A 15,545-nucleotide genomic window follows, 5' to 3' on the forward strand; every position below is an offset into this window, starting at 1 on the left:
ACATGTTAGTATATGATATGTTAGTATGTTCAGCGTAGTGTAGAGCACATGTTAGTATATGATATGTTAGTATGTTCAGCGTAGTGTAGAACATATGTTAGTATATGATATGTTAGTATGTTCAGCGTAGTGTAGATCATATGTTAGTATATGATATGTTAGTATGTTCAGCGTAGTGTAGATCACATGTTAGTATATGATATGTTAGTATGTTCAGCGTAGTGTAGACCACATGTTAGTATATGATATGTTAGTATGTTCAGCGTAGTGTAGACCACATGTTAAGTATATATGATATGTTAGTATGTTCAGCGTAGTGTAGAGCACATGTTAGTATATGATATGTTAGTATGTTCAGCGTAGTGTAGAGATGTTAGTACATGTTAGTATATGATATGTTGTTATGATGTTCAGTATGTAGCGTAGTGTAGAGCACATGTTAGTATATGATATGTTAGTATGTTCAGCGTAGTGTAGAGCACATGTTAGTATATGATATGTTAGTATGTTCAGCGTAGTGTAGATCACATGTTAGTATATGATATGTTAGTATGTTCAGCGTAGTGTAGATCACATGTTAGTATATGATATGTTAGTATGTTCAGCGTAGTGTAGACCACATGTTAGTATATGATATGTTAGTATGTTCAGCGTAGTGTAGACCACATGTTAGTATATGATATGTTAGTATGTTCAGCGTAGTGTAGACCATATAGTATGTTCCATCACATGTTAGTATATGATATGTTAGTATGTTCAGCGTAGTGTAGATCACATGTTAGTATATGATATGTTAGTATGTTCAGCGTAGTGTAGACCACATGTTAGTATATGATATGTTAGTATGTTCAGCGTAGTGTAGATCACATGTTAGTATATGATATGTTAGTATGTTCAGCGTAGTGTAGAGCACATGTTAGTTTATGATATGTTAGTATGTTCAGCGTAGTGTAGATCACATGTTAGTATATGATATGTTAGTATGTTCAGCGTAGTGTAGACCACATGTTAGTATATGATATGTTAGTATGTTCAGCGTAGTGTAGAGCACACATGTTAAGTATATGATATGTTAGTATGTTCAGCGTAGTGTAGAGCACATGTTAGTATATGATATGTTAGTATGTTCAGCGTAGTGTAGATCACATGTTAGTATATGATATGTTAGTATGTTCAGCGTAGTGTAGACCACATGTTAGTATATGAAATGTTAGTATGTTCAGCGTAGTGTAGACCACATGTTAGTATATGATATGTTAGTATGTTCAGCGTAGTGTAGAGCACATGTTAGTATATGATATGTTAGTATGTTCAGCGTAGTGTAGAGCACATGTTAGTATATGATATGTTAGTATGTTCAGCGTAGTGTAGAGCACATGTTAGTATATGATATGTTAGTATGTTCAGCGTAGTGTAGACCATATGTTAGTATATGATATGTTAGTATGTTCAGCGTAGTGTAGACCATATGTTAGTATATGATATGTTAGTATGTTCAGCGTAGTGTAGATCACATGTTAGTATATGATATGTTAGTATGTTCAGCGTAGTGTAGGCCACATGTTAGCATATGATATGTTAGTATGTTCAGCGTAGTGTAGAGCACATGTTAGTAAATGATATGTTAGTATATGTTCAGGGTAGTGTACAGCACATGTTAGTATATGATATGTTAGTATGTTCAGCGTAGTGTAGATCACATGTTAGTATATGATATGTTAGTATGTTCAGCGTAGTGTAGACCATATGTTAGTATATGATATGTTAGTATGTTCAGCGTAGTGTAGATCACATGTTAGTATATGATATGTTAGTATGTTCAGCGTAGTGTAGACCACATGTTAGTATATGATATGTTAGTATGTTCAGCGTAGTGTAGACCATATGTTAGTATATGATATGTTAGTATGTTCAGCGTAGTGTAGACCATATGTTAGTATATGATATGTTAGTATGTTCAGCGTAGTGTAGATCACATGTTAGTATATGATATGTTAGTATGTTCAGCGTAGTGTAGATCACATGTTAGTATATGATATGTTAGTATGTTCAGCGTAGTGTAGACCACATGTTAGTATATGATATGTTAGTATGTTCAGCGTAGTGTAGAGCACATGTTAGTATATGATATGTTAGTATGTTCAGCGTAGTGTAGACCATATGTTAGTATATGATATGTTAGTATGTTCAGCGTAGTGTAGACCATCATGTTAGTATATGATATGTTAGTATGTTCAGCGTAGTGTAGATCACATGTTAGTATATGATATGTTAGTATGTTCAGCGTAGTGTAGGCCACATGTTAGTATATGATATGTTAGTATGTTCAGCGTAGTGTAGAGCACATGTTAGTATATGATATGTTAGTATGTTCAGCGTAGTGTAGAGCACATGTTAGTATATGATATGTTAGTATGTTCAGCGTAGTGTAGAGCACATGTTAGTATATGATATGTTAGTATGTTCAGCGTAGTGTAGACCATATGTTAGTATATGATATGTTAGTATGTTCAGCGTAGTGTAGACCATATGTTAGTATATGATATGTTAGTATGTTCAGCGTAGTGTAGACCACATGTTAGTATATGATATGTTAGTATGTTCAGCGTAGTGTAGAGCACATGTTAGTATATGATATGTTAGTATGTTCAGCGTAGTGTAGATCACATGTTAGTATATGATATGTTAGTATGTTCAGCGTAGTGTAGACCACATGTTAGTATATGATATGTTAGTATGTTCAGCGTAGTGTAGACCACATGTTAGTATATGATATGTTAGTATGTTCAGCGTAGTGTAGAGCACATGTTAGTATATGATATGTTAGTATGTTCGTAGCGTAGTGTAGAGCACATGTTAGTATATGATATGTTAGTATGTTCAGCGTAGTGTAGATCACATGTTAGTATATGATATGTTAGTATGTTCAGCGTAGTGTAGATGTTCACATGTTAGTATATGATATGTTAGTATGTTCAGCATATGTAGTGATATGTTAGTATGTTCAGCGTAGTGTTAGTATATGATATGTTAGTATGTTCAGCGTAGTGTAGAGCACATGTTAGTATATGATATGTTAGTATGTTCAGCGTAGTGTAGAGCACATGTTAGTATATGATATGTTAGTAGTATGTTCAGCGTAGTGTAGACACATGTTACATGTTAGTATATGATATGTTAGTATGTTCAGTATGTTCAGCGTAGTGTAGACCACATGTTAGTATATGATATGTTAGTATGTTCAGCGTAGTGTGTAGAGCACATGTTAGCATATGATATGTTAGTATGTTCAGCGTAGTGTAGAGCACATGTTAGTATATGATATGTTAGTATGTTCAGCGTAGTGTAGATCACATGTTAGTATATGATATGTTAGTATGTTCAGCGTAGTGTAGACCACATGTTAGTATATGATATGCTAGTATGTTCAGCGTAGTGTAGACCATATGTTAGTATATGATATGTTAGTATGTTCAGCGTAGTGTTGACCATATGTTAGTATATGATATGTTAGTATGTTCAGCGCAGTGTAGATCATATGTTAGTATATGATATGTTAGTATGTTCAGCGTAGTGTAGAGTATATGATATGTTAGTATGTTCAGCATGTTAGTATGATATGCATATGTTAGTATGTTCAGCGTAGTGTAGATCACATGTTAGTATATGATATGTTAGTATGTTCAGCGTAGTGTAGACCACATGTTAGTATATGATATGTTAGTATGTTCAGCGTAGTGTAGAGCACATGTTAGCATATGATATGTTAGTATGTTCAGCGTAGTGTAGACCACATGTAAGCATATGATATGTTAGTATGTTCAGCGTAGTGTAGATCACATGTTAGTATATGATATGTTAGTATGTTCAGCGTAGTGTAGACCATATAGTATAGTATATGATATGTTAGTATGTTCAGCGTAGTGTAGAGTCCAGCACATGTTAGTATATGATATGTTAGTATGTTCAGCGTAGTGTAGACCACATGTTAGTATATGATATGTTAGTATGTTCAGCGTAGTGTAGACCACATGTTAGTATATGATATGTTAGTATGTTCAGCGTAGTGTAGACCACATGTTAGTATATGATATGTTAGTATGTTCAGCGTAGTGTAGACCATATGTTAGTATATGATATGTTAGTATGTTCAGCGTAGTGTAGACCACATGTTAGTATATGATATGTTAGTATGTTCAGCGTAGTGTAGACCACATGTTAGTATATGATATGTTAGTATGTTCAGCGTAGTGTAGATCACATGTTAGTATATGATATGTTAGTATGTTCAGCGTAGTGTAGACAACATGTTAGTATATGATATGTTAGTATGTTCAGCGTAGTGTAGATCACATGTTAGTATATGATATGTTAGTATGTTCAGCGTAGTGTAGAGCACATGTTAGTTTATGATATGTTAGTATGTTCAGCGTAGTGTAGATCACATGTTAGTATATGATATGTTAGTATGTTCAGCGTAGTGTAGACCACATGTTAGTATATGATATGTTAGTATGTTCAGCGTGTAGAGCACATGTTAGATGATATGTTAGTATGTTCAGCGTTGTATAGACATGTTAGCATTAATATGTGTGTTCAGCGTAGTGTAGAGCACATGTAAGTATATGATATGTTAGTATGTTCAGCGTAGTGTAGATCACATGTTAGTATATGATATGTTAGTATGTTCAGCGTAGTGTAGACCACATATTAGTATATGAAATGGTAGTATGTTCAGCGTAGTGTAGACCACTTGTTAGTATATGATATGTTAGTATGTTCAGCGTAGTGTAGACCATATGTTAGTATATGATATGTTAGTATGTTCAGCGTAGTGTAGATCACATGTTAGTATATGATATGTTAGTAGTGTTCAAGCGTAGTGTAGAGCACATGTTAGTATATGTTATATGATATGTTAGTATGTTCAGCGTAGTGTAGTTTATGATATGTTAGTATGTTCAGCGTATAGATCACATATGTTGTATGATATGTTAGTATGTTCAGCGTAGTGTAGACCACATGTTAGTATATGATATGTTAGTATGTTCAGCGTAGTGTAGAGCACATGTAAGTATATGATATGTTAGTATGTTCAGCGTAGTGTAGATCACATGTTAGTATATGATATGTTAGTATGTTCAGCGTAGTGTAGACCACATATTAGTATATGAAATGGTAGTATGTTCAGCGTAGTGTAGATCACATGTTAGTATATGATATGTTAGTATGTTCGGCGTAGTGTAGACCACATATTAGTATATGAAATGTTAGTATGTTCAGCGTAGTGTAGACCACATGTTAGAAATGTGTGTATGATATGTAAGTATAGTGCATAAAGGGAAATATATTTTAAAGTACAACCGATCGGGTCCATCGATATCACTTTATGGACTCCCCTCAAAAGAATTTAATTTACATTTTCCGAAAGATTTACATTAAAAATGGAAAATTGTGTCAGTTTGACAACTGAACACATAGAAAATTCTATAACGCATGTTCATAAAAGTTCTTTCCTCCTTACATGATCTTGTCTCTTTGTTTGGGGGCTTATATGTGTGTGGTATGCTTGAATAATTCTGTCAGCTGTTAACCTTGTTTTAACGACGAATACTTGTTTTGCGTGCAGGTCTTGCCTCCATAACAACTGGATACCCACACACTGTTACACGTGTTGGCGACGATGTTAACATAACCATGAACCCAGCGAATGTCAGCTTCCCATATGACGTATTGGTGAATGGTTCGGTAGCTGTGAGACTGTTACTGGTCCAGCCTAAGTCACACCGTGTACGGGTACTCAACAACAGTCTCATCGGCTACACGACCAGGTTGAGATACACCGGGGAGGACTCACCATCACAGACAGGACAGCTGAGGTTTACCATCTACAATGTTACTGTACAGGACGCTGGTACTTACTACTGTCAAGGAACCAATGGACAGACAGTTACTGGATGCAGACAGGTCCTTGTTGTAGCACGTGAGTAGGATATGGGATGAACAGAATATTATTTGAAGAATAAAGTTGGACTGTCTTGATGTATCTCCAACATAAATCAATAGCTGTTCAATCTTCTATTGCAGTAGAAGAACTTTAGGTGAGATGAAATTGGGGTTTAGATTATTGTATATATGGATCCAGGTATGTGTGAGTGTCCGAGCATGCGTGCGTGTTTGTGTGTGTGTGTATGTGTGTGTGTTGTATGTATGTGTGTGTGTTGTATGCATGTGTGTGGTATGAATGTGTGTGTTGTATGCATGCGAGTGTATGTATGTGTGTGTTGTATGCGTGTGTGTGTGTTGTATGCATGTGTGTGCGTTGTATGCAATTGTGTGTATGTATCTGTGTGTGTTGTATGCATGTGTGTGTGTTATATGTATATGTGTATGTTGTATGCATGTGTGTCTGTTGTATGCATGTGTGTATGTTGTATGTATATGTGTATGTTGTATGCATGTGTGTATATATATATCTATATATATGTGTGTGTTGTCTGTGTGTGTGTTGTATGCATGTGTGTGTGTTGTATGCATGTATGTGTGTATGTGAACTATGCTTGTTCACCGTCAAAAAGCAGTGTCGCAGTTTAAGATGGATGAGTGTATCCAAGTCGATCAGTCTTGCATCTTTTAACGCCGCTTGCTATAACTCACCTGGTAATGGAACCGTCGACCCTCCTCTCTCCGGAAAATACATTTAACTCGTTTCAGTAGAGGCAGCCAGTAGTTGTGTGGTAACTATCATATTTAATCAACAAAACGGTTAGGAGTATTAGGATCCAGCCAACATGTATTCCCTGCTGTAACTGTGGAACACTCAGTGAGTGAGTGAATGAATGAGTTTTTTAGCAATATTCCAGCAATATCATGACATCAGAAATGGGCTTCACTCATTGTTCCAATGAAGGGAATCGAACCCTGGTCTTCCACGTGACGAGTGAACGCACTAACTATTTAACATTTGATAGATAATAATGATGAATAGTATATAAATACAAGTATGAAAGCTTTCAGCAAAATCTTCTTCAATGGCACTCGGGTTAAGGTCTCAGCACATTTGTTATATTTGTCACAGAGAAGCCTACCACACCCACCATCACCGGACCTGCCTCACTTGTATCAGGTGAGAATGTCACCCTGACATGCTCCTCGTCCTCCCGGAGTCTGCCCCCGGACCATCCCCCACTGACCATGACCTACATTTGGAGGAGGGACAGGACCCGGGTAGAATCTGGTGATGAGTCTCCTACAGGTGGAGATGACCTGACAATAACCCACATCAGCAGAGAGAACCAGGGAGACATGTACAGCTGCCAGACTGTGGAGGAGGGGCTGGAGTCTGACTGGAGTCACGGACATGTACTGGATGTTCTCTGTGAGTAAGAACTTACTTTCTTTACGGTATAAGAACTTCGTATATCTTAACTTTGCAACTCTGCTTCTGAGTGATAGTTTTGTCACAACCTTCTTTGCTGAAGTACTGTGCTCTGTGTAAACAGAACAGACATGATTATTGTGAAAGTTCGAATAGGAAATATAAGCAGGTCTGATTTAATGATCTATTCAAAGTTTTAGAGTTTCAGAGGCTATCGAAATTGCACTGTAAGCTCACCTGGATATGTTGTCAAGAGTTGTACATAGCAGCAGAGTGGGTGAGTGAGTGACAACGGTAATCCACTTGTAGTCTGCACTTATTTGGGAGGAAAGCATAAAATGATATGGTTCTGAGACGTTTACTATTTTGTGAATCCCAAGACCACAGGCCAAATCAAACAACATGTCTTCATTCACAGAAGCAAACTGCACTAATATCTCAGAAATAGCTTCTTAGCTGACCATCTCACATGCATTCCAGATGGACCTGACAAGATACAGTTTGACGGCACAAGTGACAAGCTGCAGGTAGAAGAAGAGAAACCTGTAACAGTGAGATGTTCTGCTGACTGTAACCCTGCCTGTACTGTAACCTGGTGGAACATCTCCAGACAGATGGTGAATACAGGACAGGGGGGAGGCTGTGTTGTCTATACCAGCTGTAGATGTATCTGTGTCTGGACTGTACACGTGTCACGTCAACAACAGCTATGGGAGTGCATCACGGAACCTGACGCTGAAGGTCTTCTGTAAGTCAACACTTCAGTAATAGAATCTGTTATATACAACCTATTTTGGGGGATGACGCCTCTTTTGGGGGACGGCCCCCTTTTCGTACACCTGATCCTGCTGGAACACCTGTTAGAACACCCAGATATTTAAAATAATCAAAGACCCTTTAGATGGCACTCAAAGATTAAAAAATGACTAACCATTTGAAACCGTAATATTGATGAAGAATTTAATTTTCACTATGATCTGATGGCATTATCACTCCAATGAGTCTTAACTTTGAGATGCTCCAAAAATCCCAAATGTTTCCGTTAATTCGATAAATCAATTAGAAACCTGCCCTACAGAATACAGTGCTCCTGAATCTCTATTTATATGTGGAATATAATTTGACACGTTTCGTTACAAATTTCCGTTTCTTCACCCTGCACAAATGAGAACACAGATGTTACCGACATTGCATGTCCTCCTGTGGAGCTGATGTTGACAATGACGTTGTTGTTTGGGATGTACAGCGTACCTCATCAATCACTTACAAAGCGTGGCACGGAAAGGTTATTTCAGATGAACATCGCAAGTGTCAACCCATTTAATATGTTTTGAATCGGGTTAAAAGCTCCCGAAGAGGCTTGATGTTACATGATTATACTCGTACGCATACTGAAATGTTTCAGCACGTGAAGTTACTGAATCTAGTGCTGTTTCCATCGTCCCCGTGGCTGCTGTCTGTTCCGTCCTGATCGTGGTCATCGCCGTTGTCGTCATCGTTGTTGTTTGTAGAAAACAGAGACGTGGAGGTAATATGGTGTGATATGAGAGTGAATGAGGATTACCCGAGAGTCACGTATAGTTGTCCCTATCAGAAGTAGTCCTTTCGCACTTTCGTTCAGCAATTACAAATACTGATCTCACTTAATAGCGTGTTGCGGTTCATATATTACCTACATGCTCATGTTTACATCCCGTAATCGATGTGTGTGTTCAGTGTATCGTCACCCGGAAATAGTTGGCTCCATAGAATAGCAAGGCCAATGCTTTCAAATGAACAGTCAAACGATGATAGTGCATAAGAAAGATAGACACGTTCTTTTATGTGAGTGAGTATGGTTTTACGCCGCTTTTAGCAATATTTCCGCAATATCACGGCGGGGGACACCAGAAATTGGCTTCACACATTGTACCCAAGGGCAGCATCGTACGGTCTTCGGCGTGACGAGCGGACTTTTTAACCGCTACTCTACCCCACCGTCCCTTCCTATATATATTCACATGTACTGAATTATATATGACAGTGTGGGACAACGCTTTGGCCGAGGTAGGCGGGGAGGGAGGGGTTGAATGGTTACTTCAGAATACGTTGTACCCCCACAACTGATATATACCAATACTGAAAAGCAAAATATACGCAATTCAAGAAATCAAAACTCACACTGAATCTCGATTCGTCTGAAAAGATGACATCATCCCACCTTCATTGTCCAGAACAGAACAGAACAGAACTTTTATTCCGCTCAGGCTCGGGTACTCGACATAACAGGTACAAATAAATATACAGTTGAGAATACATAGGATGGCGAGATGGTTTACAAGGAAGATTGTACAGTTTTCATGACAGTACTACAAAATATACACATTTTCTTTAAACACTAATTCGTTTACAGTTTAACAATTCGTGAAATCTGAAAACGTTGGGTTTTTCAACATAATGGTTTGGGATATAAGTCTTCATATGATGTTTGAAGAAAGGGCAGAGAAAAATGTAGTGAAATTCATCGCCAACATCACACGTGTAGCAGAGGTTACACATTCTTTCTTCGAGTGGAAGTTACTTCTATATGTAAACGATGGCAGGAAGTTCTAAACAAGAGAAATTTAAGAGCCAAGGAGAAAGGGATATATGTGAGATATATTCAAAGACAAGTTCAGCTTTGAATACGCGATACATGGTACCCAAGGAATTCTATAGACTTACAGTTTTTCAAAACCCCATATTTCGCAGCCGTATAACAGAATTGGCTTAACCATGGTTATTGTCACCCAACGGCGCCGTTCCAGTCGATGTCTGTTTGTGAGAATGGGTCCACGGTAAGGTCGACGGCAATGTAAGCCTGCCGCTAGGAGTCGTCTGCGCACAGTCCTTTCGCTGATAGGGCGCCCCATAGACCCAATCACGGCATTAGCAGTGCTTACTGCCGCCTGCAGACGGTTCCGGAGGTGCTGAAGTTGGATTATCCGGTCCTGTCTTTGTGACGTCACACGGGGGGTGTACCGGAACGGGGCGATCAGAAACGCTGCCAGTTGCCACTACCCGTTGCTGCAGACGAGTTATTGTCGAAGGGTGCACCTGAAAATGTCGGTCTACACGAACTTGTCGAACTCCATCATTCAGCATGCCTATTGCTTGGTGTCTCTCCATTTCACTTACACGTGGCATGTTGCTGTGAAATGCGTGTGTCATGCATTTCTTCCTTGCTTGTTTCTCCCAAAAAATGGATTCGAACACCATCCTGAATGGTGAATGCTTTATAATCACCACATCATACTTGTTTTAAAGTATCAAATCCAAACTCATGCTGAAAAAGTACAATTTTCATGAATTCTGAGTTGCGTTTTTATTGCTGGTCAGTATATATACACCTATACAAACGTTAAGCAATACTAATATGGTTTTAGATGTGATGTCTTTATTGTAACTATTCTAATTTAAGGAAGTAAATGCGGGGAAATTGAATCTGAGACCAGCCTTTAAGGAAGAGTTTATAGTGAGTGAATATGAGCAATATCACGAAGGGGGACACCAGAAATGGGCTTCAGGCATTGTACCCATTTGGGGAATCGAACTCAGATGTTCGGCGTGAAGGGCTTATACGCTTAAGAGACACTATTATTGAGATCATATGCAAAACCTTTCACACCCATAAATAGAGTGAAAACTAAATATCTATGTTATAAGCTTACATGAGAAGTTAGATGTAAATTACTGAAAACTGGGGTGCTATCTTCTTGACGTCTCCTTTCTTGTGTGTGTTTCAGTCCAACATTTCATTTCTCTTATATAAACATCAAGATACATTTGCTCAGCCTGAGAACAGGCATTTGTTCTAAATGAACCATATTATATTTCGTTCCACCTAATCCTAACTGTAACGGAAAAAGTCTTAAATAAAGCATGGCCTTGGTTTCAAGAGGTTCGGGTATCACCTGTCTATAAAAGAAAGACATTTGTTCTAAAAACTGTCGCATATCGTTCTACCAATTTCTAATAATTTATTTCTACTTCAAAGGTATGCCATTATACGAGCAATTCGTTAAGCATATATTTTTCATTTAACATTTTGCATTTACTTATCTACACAATTATAACTTTCAGATAGAGGATACCCTAATAACCGGTGAGTAGCTGCTATCCAGATGGTAAGGCTGTTGGGTAAACAGTTGGCAGTATCTGCTATCCAGATGGTAAGGCTGTTGGGTAAACAGTTGGCAGTATCTGCAATCCTTCAAGACTGTTGGGTAAACAGTTGGCAGTATCTGCTATCCTTCAAGGCTATTGGGTAAAGAGTTGACAGTATCTGATATCCTTCAAGGCTGTTGGGTAAACAGTTGGCAGTATCTGCTATCCTTCAGGGCTAACATGTAAACAGTTGGCAGTATCTGCTATCCAGATGGTAAGGCTATTGGGTAAACAGTTGGCAGTATCTGCAATCCTTCAAGGCTTTTGGGTAAACAGTTCATCACCAACACAATTTGACTGGCTATATCACTAATCAATAGCTGTGTGATATCGAGCACAATCTAAATCAATGGCGCACAGTCAATGAGCTGCTGGACAGTTATTACTCTTCCAGGCAAATGTTTCAAGGGCGTGAACTACCTGCATTTTCGTGAACACCTGGTGTCTTCACTGATTTTCTCAGTGGTTCATTCATATCATTTTGACAGCTATTTTGTGATTTGCAACACTCTGAGGAAAGCGGACTGTCTTTATAAATATTCCTTGATTCCAACCACTTTCTACATTTCTTTCCCCCAGCGTTGTCACATACATCCTTGACGCAGAATCAGACGGGGGCTACCAGGAGATAGAAGGTTGGTGTTGTACGTCATCGTAGACCCTTAAACGTCACATACATTAGTTCAGATAAACAGGTCATAGCGAATGATTAAATGGGCAATGTTATGTACCATGTCTGAAAACAGTCTTGGAATTTTAGCTGTCAACATAGAAAAACTAAAGGCCTATCATAACTATTAGCTCCGAGTGACCTTGGGCGTTGGGGTAGCCCAGTGGTTAAAGCGTTAAAGCCGAAGGCCCAGGTTCGATTCCTGACATGGGATCAATGTGTCAGGCCCATTTCTTGTGTCCCCTGTCGTGATATTGCTGTAACATTGCTAAAAGTCGCGGAAAACCCAACTCACTCACTCACTGACTGACCTTCTCTTGAAACTTGTATCGGATGCTGTCCATATATCGCGTCTACGGTGCTAGATCAGTGCACTATATTCAAACATGTACGGGTATGTGATCAGTGCACAATAATACAGGCATCTGTGATTAACCTTGCAGTTTGTATGCATAATTAACTGCTGAACATTGTCACTTTCAGAGAGTGGATACGTTCATCAGCGGTGAGTATCTTCATCAATCTTCAAGTAGGATGAATAAATGTTTCATCTCACACAGTGATACATAGCTGAAGATCTGATATAGAATTGATCCTCAGCAACCCATGCTTGTCGTAAAAGTTGACAAACGGGATACGATGGTCAGGCTCGCTGACTTGGTTGACTCATATCATCGTATCCCAATTGCGTAGATCGATGCTTATGCTGTTGAGCACTGGCTTGTCTGGTCAAGACTCGATTGTTTACAGACAGCCGCCATATAGCTGGAATATTGATGAGTGTTGCGTCAAACAACAAACAAACCGACATAGCTATCAGAGCAAAACTATGCACGATTCAGAGCGATGTAAATTTAGAGTGCATCACAGCTTTATAATTTCCTTTCATTTTTATCAGCTTGGTTTCGTATCACAGGGAAGACGAAAACGACGGGAGCTACCAGGAAATAGAAGGTTGGTGTCTAAAGGTTAACTACAAGCATGATGTGTAACGGCTGTGAAACTCGAACTGTGAGTGTATGGTACTGATATGTCGATTGAATGTAGCTCGAACTATCTCCCGTCTGAAGCCCTGAAGCCTGGAATAGGAGTCGTGTCTAAAACCAATATACATTGGATATAAGTCAAATCGTCAAGGTTACTGTGTAATATTTCAAGGAAAGGGAAAAATACCGATTATATGATTTAAAATACCCATCATAGAATAGTTAATCTACTGTAAATAAACATTTCGTCAGTCAAATTCGTTTATATTATATAAATGATACTTATGATACTTCTTAATTTCCATGTACATAACCAAGATTCGGTGATATGCCATGTTGGGGAAACATATCCACTGGCCTGGACAGCTGTAACGGTCATACTTCCCGTCATACATCAAGAATGATTCTTCCATCTTCATTGCTTGCTTCCTTTGTTGCGTTATGCGATGTAGACAGGGTTCCAGTAGCGTATAAAGAATCGTAGTTTCTTTGAAAAAGTAGACACAAATAGTATTTCCTCCTAATGTCCTAAAACCAGTATCTATGCACTGAAAGGAATAAGGAATATTAACGACGAATCTTTTATGTTTCAAATACGATGTAGGAAGGACTCTTTTAGCTTATAAAAAGGATCGATGTTTCATTCAAAACAGACACACAAAAAACCCCAAAACTTCCTCTATTTCCTCCTTATGTTTTAAAACCAATATATGCATTAAAACGAACAAGGCATATTAACAGAAGATTTCTTATCATTCAAATTCGTCTCTGCGTTCTCATATAAATTTTCATACTAATTACATATGTGTTAACTTTGTTTTATATCAGAAGGTGATGCAAACATAGACGACATCGTCCCCATCGTAGCTGTCTACTCCATTATGCTCACAGCCGTGGCAGTTGTGGTGGCAGCAGTTACTATTCTTGTCTGCAAGGACGTAAAAGGTACGATGAATACATGAATCTTTTTGAATGCAATGTAAGTTTCAATCCCTCCTCAGGTCAGAGCTGGTCTTCTACAACCTATTTGCAAGCTCGTCATAACAGGTGAGAAACGCTGGCTGGTTATGGCCATGCATGTATATTCCCGTATCCCAATTGCGTAAATCGATGCTCATGATATCAATCACTGGGTTTTCTTGTCAAGTCTTGATTATTTCAAACAATCGTAATATAGCTGGAATATTGCTGAATGCAGCGTTAAACAGCAAACAGGCATGTCTGTAGTTCACCTTCATATGCTGATTTTTTTTTTCCATTTTATTTTGTAAACGCTGTTTTGATTAAGTAATTTGGGCAGTTGGGAGCCAAGTGGTTAAGGCGTTCACGCCAAAGACCTAGGTTCGATTCCCCACATGGGTACAATGTGTGAAGTCCTATTTATGGTGTTCTGGTTTTGGTGATGTTGATGGTCTGTGCTAAAAGCGACTCAGTCACTAACTGTTATTCAATAAATGGAAACGTGGACGAATCTTTCCGTTTAGAAATTTACAAGTTTGTCTTTTGCTTTATTTGCAGAAAACCAGGACAGAAGGTACATAAGTTTATTGTTTCACCTTAAGTGCTGAAGTTAGGTATGCTTATAACCAGTTAACAAACCCTCATATATGTGTCCAGTTGCAATCTCCTGTGTTAAACACCATTTACTCAACTTACCCCAGAAAACTAGACCCTAACTGAATAAACGAAGCCCGTATAGATTATCTGTGGAAATGACGGAGAAAGTTGCAATTGGATCTATGTAACAAATGTACGATTTGTTAAGAAAGGATTCCAAATCTATGATCACTGTTGAGGTCTTTTTTAAGATTTCCAATCCATTTATGATTTCTGTTGCACGCTGCATGAAAGCAAAATACATACACTTCTTTGAAAGACAACTTTATCTGCAATGTAAGTGTAATGTTGTAATTACAGATGTGGTGAATATCTTACTGTGATGGCAGAGAGATTGTCCCGTGACTTCAGTGATGTACCTTGTGCTTCCAACAACGACGGGGATGTCTTATCCCTACATGATTACGAGCGACTCCTGAGGGAACACTTCCTCATCTACACGTCTCTCCACCCTTCAACTTCATAACTGAGGACCACAGCAACAGGTGAAGCCTATACTGACGATACTGTTCCTCATCTACACGTCTCTCCACCCTTCATCGTCCCCCACATAGTACCACGACACCAGTAGGGCGTGAACTGATGATACAGTTCCTCATCTATACGTCTCTCCACCCTTCATCGTCTCCAACAGACGACCACGGGACCACAGTACGGCGTGCAGCGTCTAGTGAGGAAACAGTTTATGCAGACGATATTGTGTTTGTAC

The 15,545-nt window shown here is 38.6% G+C and overlaps 1 protein-coding gene and 1 long non-coding RNA gene across 2 annotated transcripts in view; both read left to right on the forward strand.

Annotated features, from left to right (window-relative positions):
* LOC124258141 (cell adhesion molecule 4-like) overlaps nt 1-15,545 on the forward strand; it is an 87,391-nt gene that overhangs the window by 36,097 nt on the left and 35,749 nt on the right. The gene's annotated exons all lie outside the window — the stretch shown is intronic.
* LOC124258146 lies at nt 13,123-15,248 on the forward strand. The gene is made up of 4 exons (XR_006893513.1): nt 13,123-13,187; nt 14,048-14,164; nt 14,738-14,753; nt 15,137-15,248. It is a non-coding gene; the product is annotated as an uncharacterized LOC124258146 (long non-coding RNA).

Source organism: Haliotis rubra, unplaced genomic scaffold (assembly GCF_003918875.1).
Source record: "Haliotis rubra isolate DU_JTF1 unplaced genomic scaffold, ASM391887v1 Scf684, whole genome shotgun sequence".
Classification (NCBI taxonomy): domain Eukaryota; kingdom Metazoa; phylum Mollusca; class Gastropoda; order Lepetellida; family Haliotidae; genus Haliotis; species Haliotis rubra.